General features: G+C 47.6%; 1 protein-coding gene across 1 annotated transcript in view; it reads left to right on the top strand.

The window, feature by feature from the left end:
* SLIT1 (slit homolog 1 (Drosophila)) overlaps positions 1-9,134 on the top strand; it is a 179,008-nt gene that overhangs the window by 5,659 nt on the left and 164,215 nt on the right. The window lies entirely within an intron of this gene.

Raw genomic sequence — 9,134 nt, 5'->3', positions numbered from 1 at the left:
CCCCCCCGCACCTGCGTTGCTCCCCATTGTTTGCCCCAGAGCCTTTAGAATTTTTCCCTTGCAGATGGGAGGCATGGTCCCCCACCACACATCCAGCCATCCCCAACCCAGACAGACAATGGACTTGAGGAATTGGGGTCTGAGGCTTGGGATATTTATATTCAGCACCCAGAGAGGGGAAGATGTGACCTGGACCAGGAGTCCGTGAATAATGCTGAGAGGTCAGGAACTAGGAGTGGGAGACACGAGGTTAAAGACATTGACCGTGACAAGTCATAAAAAAACATAATTTCTCTTAGCCTGTTGTCTCCCACTTCTAAATTCTTGAGAAAACTCAGCCCGTTCTAGACTGGCTAAGCTTTGTAGTGTGTGAGTGGTTAGCATGTGTGTATGTGGTTAGCTTGCATGTGTGTTTATAGACCTATCTAATTTGTTTTCCCCAGTTATCTTGCAGAATGTGTGTGTGTGAACTCCTGGGATCTGTGGGGTCACCCCAGTCATTCGCACGAAGCTGGGAGAATCTCCATGTCCATGGGCAGTGTGTGTAGATTTTTGGCCTCATGCGGGGCCTTTGTGCTGCTTGTAGAGGTGGCTGCCTTGGGAGATTTTTGAACTGGCCTTGGGAGGAGGCTGCCAGCCCCTTTGAAACCCGCCTTCTTCTCACACTCCTGGGCCCCTGCAGTGGCTCTTGAGAACTTGGAGTGTATTTTCATGACTCTCAGCTGGTCAGAGGCAGAAATCTGACCCTGGGGAGAACAGTCTCCTGGATCAAACCCTGTACCAAGGTCAACAATGAGCACATTGGCTGAGACTGAAAAATTCCCGTGGAGGGTTCAGAGAATTTGCAATCTAGATGCAATCTAGATGGGAATCGATGCAAGAGTGTGTGTGTGTGTGTGTGTGTGTGTGTGTGTGTGTGTGTTGTGATGCTGGGGAAAGATGCTGCATCAGGAGAGGCTAGAACAAACTGACGGATAATCCTTGGGGATTCTGTGTGGTCCTGGAGAGGAACAGAAGGTCCGAAGTCTGTCTAGAGGATCCCCAAGGCTGCAAGGTCACCTCCACACCCATTCCCTCTGGACCTCCTCTCTGTTCCTTTGCCTTGTCCTTTGGGCATTTCTCTTGTAGCTGTTACCCTGGTAGCAGCCTAGGTCTGAGAATTTTAGCCCCTCTCCTTTGCCTTTGGGTCTGACTCTTGAAGTCGTCTCCTTTCTTGCTCTCTCTCCACCTTTAGTTTTGAGGACAAGGTCTGTTCTAACTTTTATGAACTCTTGAATTCTTGCAAATCAGAATGAGATGTAAGTGAAATTTCCTGGTGTAAAGTCAGTCATTTGCTGTGTGACCTTGGGCAAATTACTTAACTTCTCTGAGCCTTTGTTGTTTTCTATCAGGAAAAGGAGGCTGTTGATACATAAGATCTCTGGTTCTTGTGAGGACTGAAGATAATGTGTGGGAAGTGCTTGGTACATTGTGAGGTCTGCTAAATGAGCGGCATCTTCATTATGATAGGATCAGGAGAAGAGTCTTGTTACTAAAGTCAGCAAACATTTAGGGAGCCAGTAGCTGCCCTGGGTGTAGAGGCTCCAGCTGGGAGTGAGCAAGCCCCTGCTCTCAAGGGATGTACCATAGAGAGGATGGGGCAGGGGACACGGAACTGTAAGCTCTGGCAGCAGAGTGGGGTCATGGGGGAGTTTTGGGATTAGAAGGCCTTTTCTCAGGTGAAGGAGGTTCTCAGAGCATAGACTGTTTTATGAGGGTACCTTGGGACCCAACAGTGATTGGGTCAGATTTTGCCAAGGGGAGGGGCAGGTGGCCCAGACAGGGAATGCATGAGCAAAAGGCCTACAAATGTGAGTGTGCCTGGCCTGCTGGGCAAACAAACCAGTTTTGCTCTGGGGCTGAAACATGCCGGGTCCAGGGGGATGTGATGGGACTTGAGGTTGGGAAGGGTCAGGAAGGCCTATCTCTATCTGGATTTTTCCTTTAGAAACTTCAGGGTTGGGACCCAGGAGTGAGTTGTCAGGTCTGAACCTTGCTATGTGCGTGACTTCTCAGAGTGGGAAAGGCTGTGAAAGCTGAGGGAGTCTGTGTTTTCAACACACAGGCCGCGAGAGAGCCATTTGAAGAGGAAAAGCACGTCCTGAAAAGAGGCCTTGGGCAGACTCAAAATAACTGTGGCAAATGCTCTGTCTAATCAATATGGGTGTCATGCAGTATCAGAGCCCGAAACAGCGGCTTCTTCCGAGGCTGTGAAATTTTTATAGACCGCAGCTGTGCATTCGTTTGTCTTTTGTCCTCCGGGCAGTTTCTCTCGCAGCCTGTGCAGCCCAGCAACTTTATGATCATGTATTCCATACCTCAGGGTCCAGCCTGTCTCCTCACGTGGGAAGAAATTGTCATTGGTTTGCTGCAGGGACTTCTGGGAAGAAGCTGAGCAGGCTCCAGAGCTGTTGAGGAAATGGGTTCAGCCAGAGGGTCTGTGGGCCGGTTGGGCTGGTGGGGAAGGGATGCTGAATAATTTACTGCAGAGGAACCAATTGAAATCCAGGGCAAGGCTGGGGGTGTGGTGGAGGAGGCCTGGGAGCTTGTCTCTTTGTAGGGCCCAGACTCAGAGGGACCCCGTCACGGCCACTATTGTTTTCTCTTCCACTCAAGGACCTTGGCTTTCATTTTTTATTAAAAAAATCTTTTGGACTAGAGTGTTTCAGACAGTGTGCAGTGCGCGTGGACCCCACTTCTCCCCTCGACCCTGGACACTTGTACTCCAGGCTTGCCACTGATGCTCCTTGTGGGTGTAGGAAGCAGAGAGGAGAGACGCTTGAGGATGGAGAGAGGGCCCTGGGAAGGCCTGCCGACTTCCGTTTTCCTCCAGGTCCAGCACTTTGGGCCCTGGGGATCTACGTTCCTGCCTTCCTCGATGAGTTCCCTTGCCTCCTAGCCAGTCCATCCTCTGCCCTAGCTCCCTGCCAATTGCCAAGGCCTGGGAGGCCCTTGCCTTCTCCCAGTTTAGCCGCCTGTGTCTGGAGCCTCCTTCACTGGGGGTGGGTGGTTGTGACCAAGGAAGACTGCCTAGGGCACCCTCAGACTTATTGTCTGGGAGCCTGTTTGGAATTCCAAATAGTGATTGGGTGGTGGCTGCAGTGAGAGGGCTCAGAGGGCCAGGCAGGAGCCATGTCTGCCTCCGGGGCTTGGGCTATCTGGCAGGACTCTGGTCTCCTGCACTGGAGAGCCGCGGTGTGCAGGGGATGTCAGCTCCTGGTGAGGCTCGTGCCTCTAGTAGCAGGCGTGCTGGGCTTATTGCTGGGCTCCGAGGGACTGGTGGTGCTGCCCGGTGTTGCCACTCCATCAGACCCGAGACTCAGTTTCCCCATCTGTAGAAGGGGGTGACGGCTGTGGGTTGATGGTGAGGATTAAGTGAGAGCATGCGTGTAGAGGACCTGCAGGCTCCCTTGGCACATGTTGGGTGTCTTACGGTCCTTCTGCCTCTGGGGAAAGTGACACCTGCTAGCTCTGGGTTTTTACCAGACTTCGCTTACTCTATGTGTGTGAAAGTGCTCTGTAATTCAAACATTAGGCGAGCTGATTGTTATTACTGGAGAAGCTCAGGCTGAAGGCTTGAGGGTTCAGATGGGGCAGGAGGGAGTGTAGGAGGAGACAAACATTTGAGTGTTGGCCAGGCTGCATGCTGGATTCTGGCTCTGAGTGCTCCTTCTCTGGGCCACCCCACGCCCCTTAGGATTTGGGGTGCAGGTCAGTGTCCGGCAGGGCCTCTCTGCAGGGTGGACAGCTCTGAGGCCAGCTTGCTTAGCTGTTTAGCCCCTCTCTGCCATTCAGCAGCTGTGGGGACTGTGGGCAGGTTATGGGGTTTAATTCACTCACTCAACAGATAGCTGTCTCTTGAGTGTCTGCATGGTGCCGAATGAATAGTCCCGGCTGGAAATTGAAACCACCCCTCTCTCTCTGAATTTAGTCCAGCAGGGGAGATGGAGATGAATGACACAATATGAGAAGAATCACGTAATCACAAACTGGGATAAGTGTGACTTCTGAGACTCCCATTTCCTCGCCCATAAGATGAGGGTGATGACAGGACCTGCTTCTGAAGGTGGTCCTGAGGGTTGAATGTGGTGATGCTGGGAGAAGCACTTTGCACTGGGCCTGGCAGATAGCAAGTGCCCAATAAATGGTAGTAGTATTATTGTTATTAGGGTGACAGAGAATTGCAGGGCTGTGAAAGGAACTTGAGCACCACTCGATGCTGGATCCCAGCACAGCCCTACTCTCTCATCAGGCATCCTCCGGGGGCTCTGGATCCCCAGGGAACACTGATGGACATGGAGACGGGGCTGCCCCTTCTGTGGTGTCCCCTCCCTGAGGCAGGAGGCTGGCTGTGGTGCCCCAGGCTGCCCGAGGCTGCCAGCAGGGGTGGCCATGCTCTTCGGGGGCTGGCTGACGGGCGGCAGGCGGGGACAGGCAGCCCCCACATTATTGGGAGCAAACGGGAGCTTGGCGGAGTTGCCGCCTCCAGTTCTGTGCAGGCATTAGCAGCTCGGCAGGGCTCTTGCTTAATGGGATTTTCTTCCCAAATGCTGTAATTATCGCCATACAAATACTTATTACCCAGAGCAGATGACGGCCGGGCTTTGGGCAGTAGCCAGGGAGCTGGGATGTGCTCGGGGTGGAGAATTGGCTCCTCTTTTTGAGCTCGAGACCCCCCTCCTCTTCTTTCTGGATCCCAGCCTGCGGCAGACAAACAGCTGTTGGGCACCTGCCGTGTGTAGAGTGTCTGGAGAGGTCCAGGGTACAGACTCACTCCTCTGGGAGCTTGCAGCCTGGAGACTGGAGAAAGGTCTGTCTGTGAAAGAACAGATGTGTAAGGATGCTCACAGGGATGCAGAGCACAGCGGGCGACCAGGGCAGCCTTGGGTGTGAGAATGGTCTGGTTTGAATTTTGGCTTCATCAGCTACCACTTGAGAAAATGCAGCCGGTTCACGAGTGACTCAATTTCCTCATCCGTAAAATGGGAGCATTTACCTTGTAGGGCTGTGACTTCAGATGAAATAGTGCAAGTAAGATGGTTAGAATAATGTTGGCATGCGGAAAGTCCTCCATGGATGTTAGAGATGAGGGGAGTGAGACATAGAGGAGGAGATGAAGCCCTGCGGGAGGTGGGATTTGAACCGGGCCTTGAAGGTTGGGCAGGAATTAGGTGGGCGAGTGGTGAAGCCAGGGCAAGGGTGTCTGGGGGCATCCAGAGATGAGTGCCGTATGTTTGGGAAGGAGAGTGAGGAGCAGACCCAGCTGATGGGGTGAATGTTTGAGTTGGTGAGTTCTGAGAGGGGAGACTGAAGTAACAGGTGGGCACAGGCCACGGGAATGGGGAGCCATTGGAGGTTGTATGTGTGTAAAATTTTATATTATTATTATTATTTACTATTTAGTGATGTTTAATAAATCTACAGAGGTGTGCAGATATCACCATGGCCCAATTTTAAAATATTTCCATCACCCAAAAAGATTCCTTGGTTCATTGTAATTTTTAATTTTGTTATAATTTCAAACACCAAAGAGTTGCAACAAAAGAATATCCCTTATCCAGACTCAGTTGTTTGTATTTTGCCCACTTTGCTTTATCATATGTTACACACACAGACACACACACACACTTTGTTTTCCCTGAACCATTTAAGAGTAGATTGGAGGCATAACTTTTTTCCTCTAAATATTTCAGTGTGTATTTTTCTAAGGACAGTAAGGCTATGGAAATCAGAAAATTTAACATTGGTACAATATTATAATCTACTCCATGGTTCATGTTAGAATTTCATCAATTGTACTAATAATGTCTTCTGTAGCTTTTTTTTTTTTTTCAGTCTAGGTTCAGAATCCTGTCCAGGATCACACAGGGCATCTGCTTGTCATGGTTCTTTAGTCTCTTTTAATTTGGACCAGTTCCTTAGCCTTTCTTTTTTTCGACCTTAACATTTTGGAAGAATACTAGCCAGTTATTTTGTAGAATGCCCCTCAGTTTGGCTTCATCTGCTCTTTTCTCATGATTGCATTCAGGTTACACATTTTTGCCGGAATGCTAAACAAGCAATGTTGTGCCCTTCTCAGTGGGTGATGTCAGAAGATACATGATGTCAATTTGTCCCAATATTGGTGATTTTAGCTTCAGATTACTTGGTAATTTGGTGTCTTCTTGGCTTCTCTGCTCAAAAGTTACTATTTCTCTCTTGTTATTAATAATTAATTTGCCAGCAGATACTTATACATGTAAATTTCCTGCTCATCAAACTTTCATTCACTAGTTTTAGTACCACTGATGAGAAATTTCTGACTCTGTCATTTTTTCTCTATGTATTACCTGGCATTCTACTGTAAGGAATAACTTCAACTTCTCCATCTGTTTGTTATTTATTTGTAATAGTGTGGACTGCAGATTATTATTTTATTCATTGGGTTATAATTTGTAATAATGTTAGATGTTCAGCTGCTGCTGCTAAGTCACTTCAGTCATGTCTGACTCTGTGCGACTCTGTAGACAGCAGCCCACCAGTTGGTTATGGTGACTGCGATTTCTGACAGTGTATATTCTATCACTGCTGTGTTTTTAATTCTTTTAAAAAACACTTCTATTTTTAAAACAATCTTAGGGACTTTCCTTGTGGTCCAGTGCTTAAGAGTCTGTGCTCTCAATGCAGGGAGCCTGGGTTCGATCCCTGGTCAGGGAACTAGACCTGAGCACTGCAGCTAAAGAGCCTGCCTGCCACAGCTAAGACCTGGCACATCCAAATAATAAAAGAAAACAAAAGAAGAAAACAAAACAATTTTAGACTGTTAGAAAATTTGCAAAAATAGTAGAGAGAATTCCCATACACCCTTTATCCAGCTTCCCGTGTTAACATCTTTCTTAATCATAATTCCCTGATCAAAACCAAGAAATTAACATTGGTACACTACGTTAGCTCAGACTTTATTTGCATTCCGTTAGTTTTCCCACCAATGTCTTTTTCTATTACAGGATCAATCCAGGATCCCACATTGCATTTAACTGTCGTTTCTCCTTAGTCTCCTTCAATCTGTGATAATTTCTAAGTCTTTCATTGTTCTTTATGATCTTGACATTTATAAAAATAACTAGTTATTTATTTTGTAGACTGCTCTTCAGTTTGTGTTTGGTGTTTTCTGTTTTGTCAAGAATGCTACCAAGGTGATGTATTCTTCCCGGAGCATCCTATCAGAGGTGGGTGACATCGATCTGTGTCATTGCTGGTGATGTTAATCTGGATCTCTTGGTTAAGATGGTGTCTGCTGGGTTTAACCACTATAACATTATTTTTACATTTTCAATTATTAAATACTTGGAAGGAGATACTTTGAGAGTATGAAATACCCTTTTTGTCCTCAAATTCTCACCTACTAATTTTAGCATCCATTAATGGATGTTGCCTGCAACCATTACTATCCAATTTTGCTTTTCTATTTCCCTCATTCCTTCTACGTTTATTAATTGTAATTCTTCTGTAGGGAAGAAAAATCTTATTTCTTTTTAAGAAGGTGGTTTTCTTGATGGGTGCCTTGGGTTTTGAGTTTCCTGAGGGCAGGGACTGTGTCTCGTGTATCTTTGTATTTCCATCTCCTGGTGCATCATAGTTGTTTAAAAAAGATGTGTTTAATTTTTTTTAAAACCTGTGGTAGGATATTTCATGATCCTGATCTTTGTTTTAGGAAATACGATCATTGTGGTAGGCTGAATAATGATCCTCTAAGATGTCCACATTCTAATCACTGGAACCTATGAATATGTTACCTTAGGGCCAAAGGAACTGGGCAGATGTGATTAAGTTGAAGATCTTGAGATAAGAGATGATTTTAGATTATTTTGGGAGGGCTCAACAAAATCATGGACTTCCCAGATGGCACAGTGGTTAAGAATCTGCCTGCCCATGCTGGAGACAAAAGAGATGTGCATTTGATCCCTGGGTTGGGAAGATCCCATGGAAGAGGAAATGGCAACCCACCCCAGTATTCTTACCTGGAGAATCCTATGGACAGAGGAGCTTGGAGCGCTACAGTACATAGGGTCACAAAGGGTCAGACATGACTGAGCAACTGAGCATGCATGCAGCAAAATCGTAAGTGTTCCTAAAGAGAGGCAGGAGGGTCAGAGTCAGTAGTGGGAGAAATATAACGATGGAAGCTAGTGATTGGACTGATATGAAGAAGGGGCCGCGAGCCTAAGAATACAGGCGGCTTCTAGATGAAAAAGGAAAGGGGGTAGATTTTCCCCTAAAGCCTCCAGAAAGGATAACAGCCCTGGGAGCATCTTGACTTTAACCCAGCGAGATTGATTTTGGACTTCTAATCCCCAGAACTGTAAGATAATACATTGGTCTTGTGTTTAAGTGGACGTCCCTGGTGGCTCAGACGGTAAAGCGTCTGCCTACAATATGGGAGACCCAGGTTCAATCCCTGGGTTGGGAAGATCCCCTGGAGAAGGAAATGGCAACCCACTCCAGTATTCTTGCCTGGAAAATCCCACAGATGGAGAAGCCTGGTAGGCTACAATCCGTGGGGTCTCAAAGAGTCGGACACGACTGAGCGACCTCACTTCACTTTGTTATAGCAGCAGCAGGCATCTACTGTAGTCCTCAAAGGGTTTGGAGGGTACCGTAGAGGCCAGGGAATGAGAGGAGGCAGACCTGGATTGAGGCTGAGAGTGCAGAAAGAGCAGATGCGACCATCATGAGTGACCCCATGGCCCAAGCCTGGGAGAATGATCTTGCAGAGTACAGTTGGCGAGGGTGACTGATCCTTGAGGAGAAGCAGTGAAATTGGCTTCTCTTCTTTCGTTTGAATTGCCAATAAAAACTACGTGAAAAAAATAACCCTAGAGGTAGGAACAGGGGAAGGTGCCTCTGTTGAGTGTTCAGACTGAAGAGACAGTTGGGAGGGTCTCCTGGGGAAGTGGAGGAATCCATGAGGGCAGTGGGAAAAAAGAATCTCCTGAGAAGCTGGTGTAAATGCAGATTCCCAGGCCTGTCCCAGAGTTGTTGAGTCAGCAGGTCTTAAAGGCAAAGGCCATTTTGGTGATTTGGCTGTGGGAGGAGCTGTGAAACACTCATTGGTG

This window comes from Bison bison, unplaced genomic scaffold (genome assembly GCF_000754665.1).
Source record: "Bison bison bison isolate TAMUID 2011002044 unplaced genomic scaffold, Bison_UMD1.0 scf7180017862979, whole genome shotgun sequence".
NCBI lineage: Eukaryota > Metazoa > Chordata > Mammalia > Artiodactyla > Bovidae > Bison > Bison bison.
Note: the sequence above shows the minus strand (reverse complement) of the source record. Positions and strands in the feature narration are given on the sequence as shown.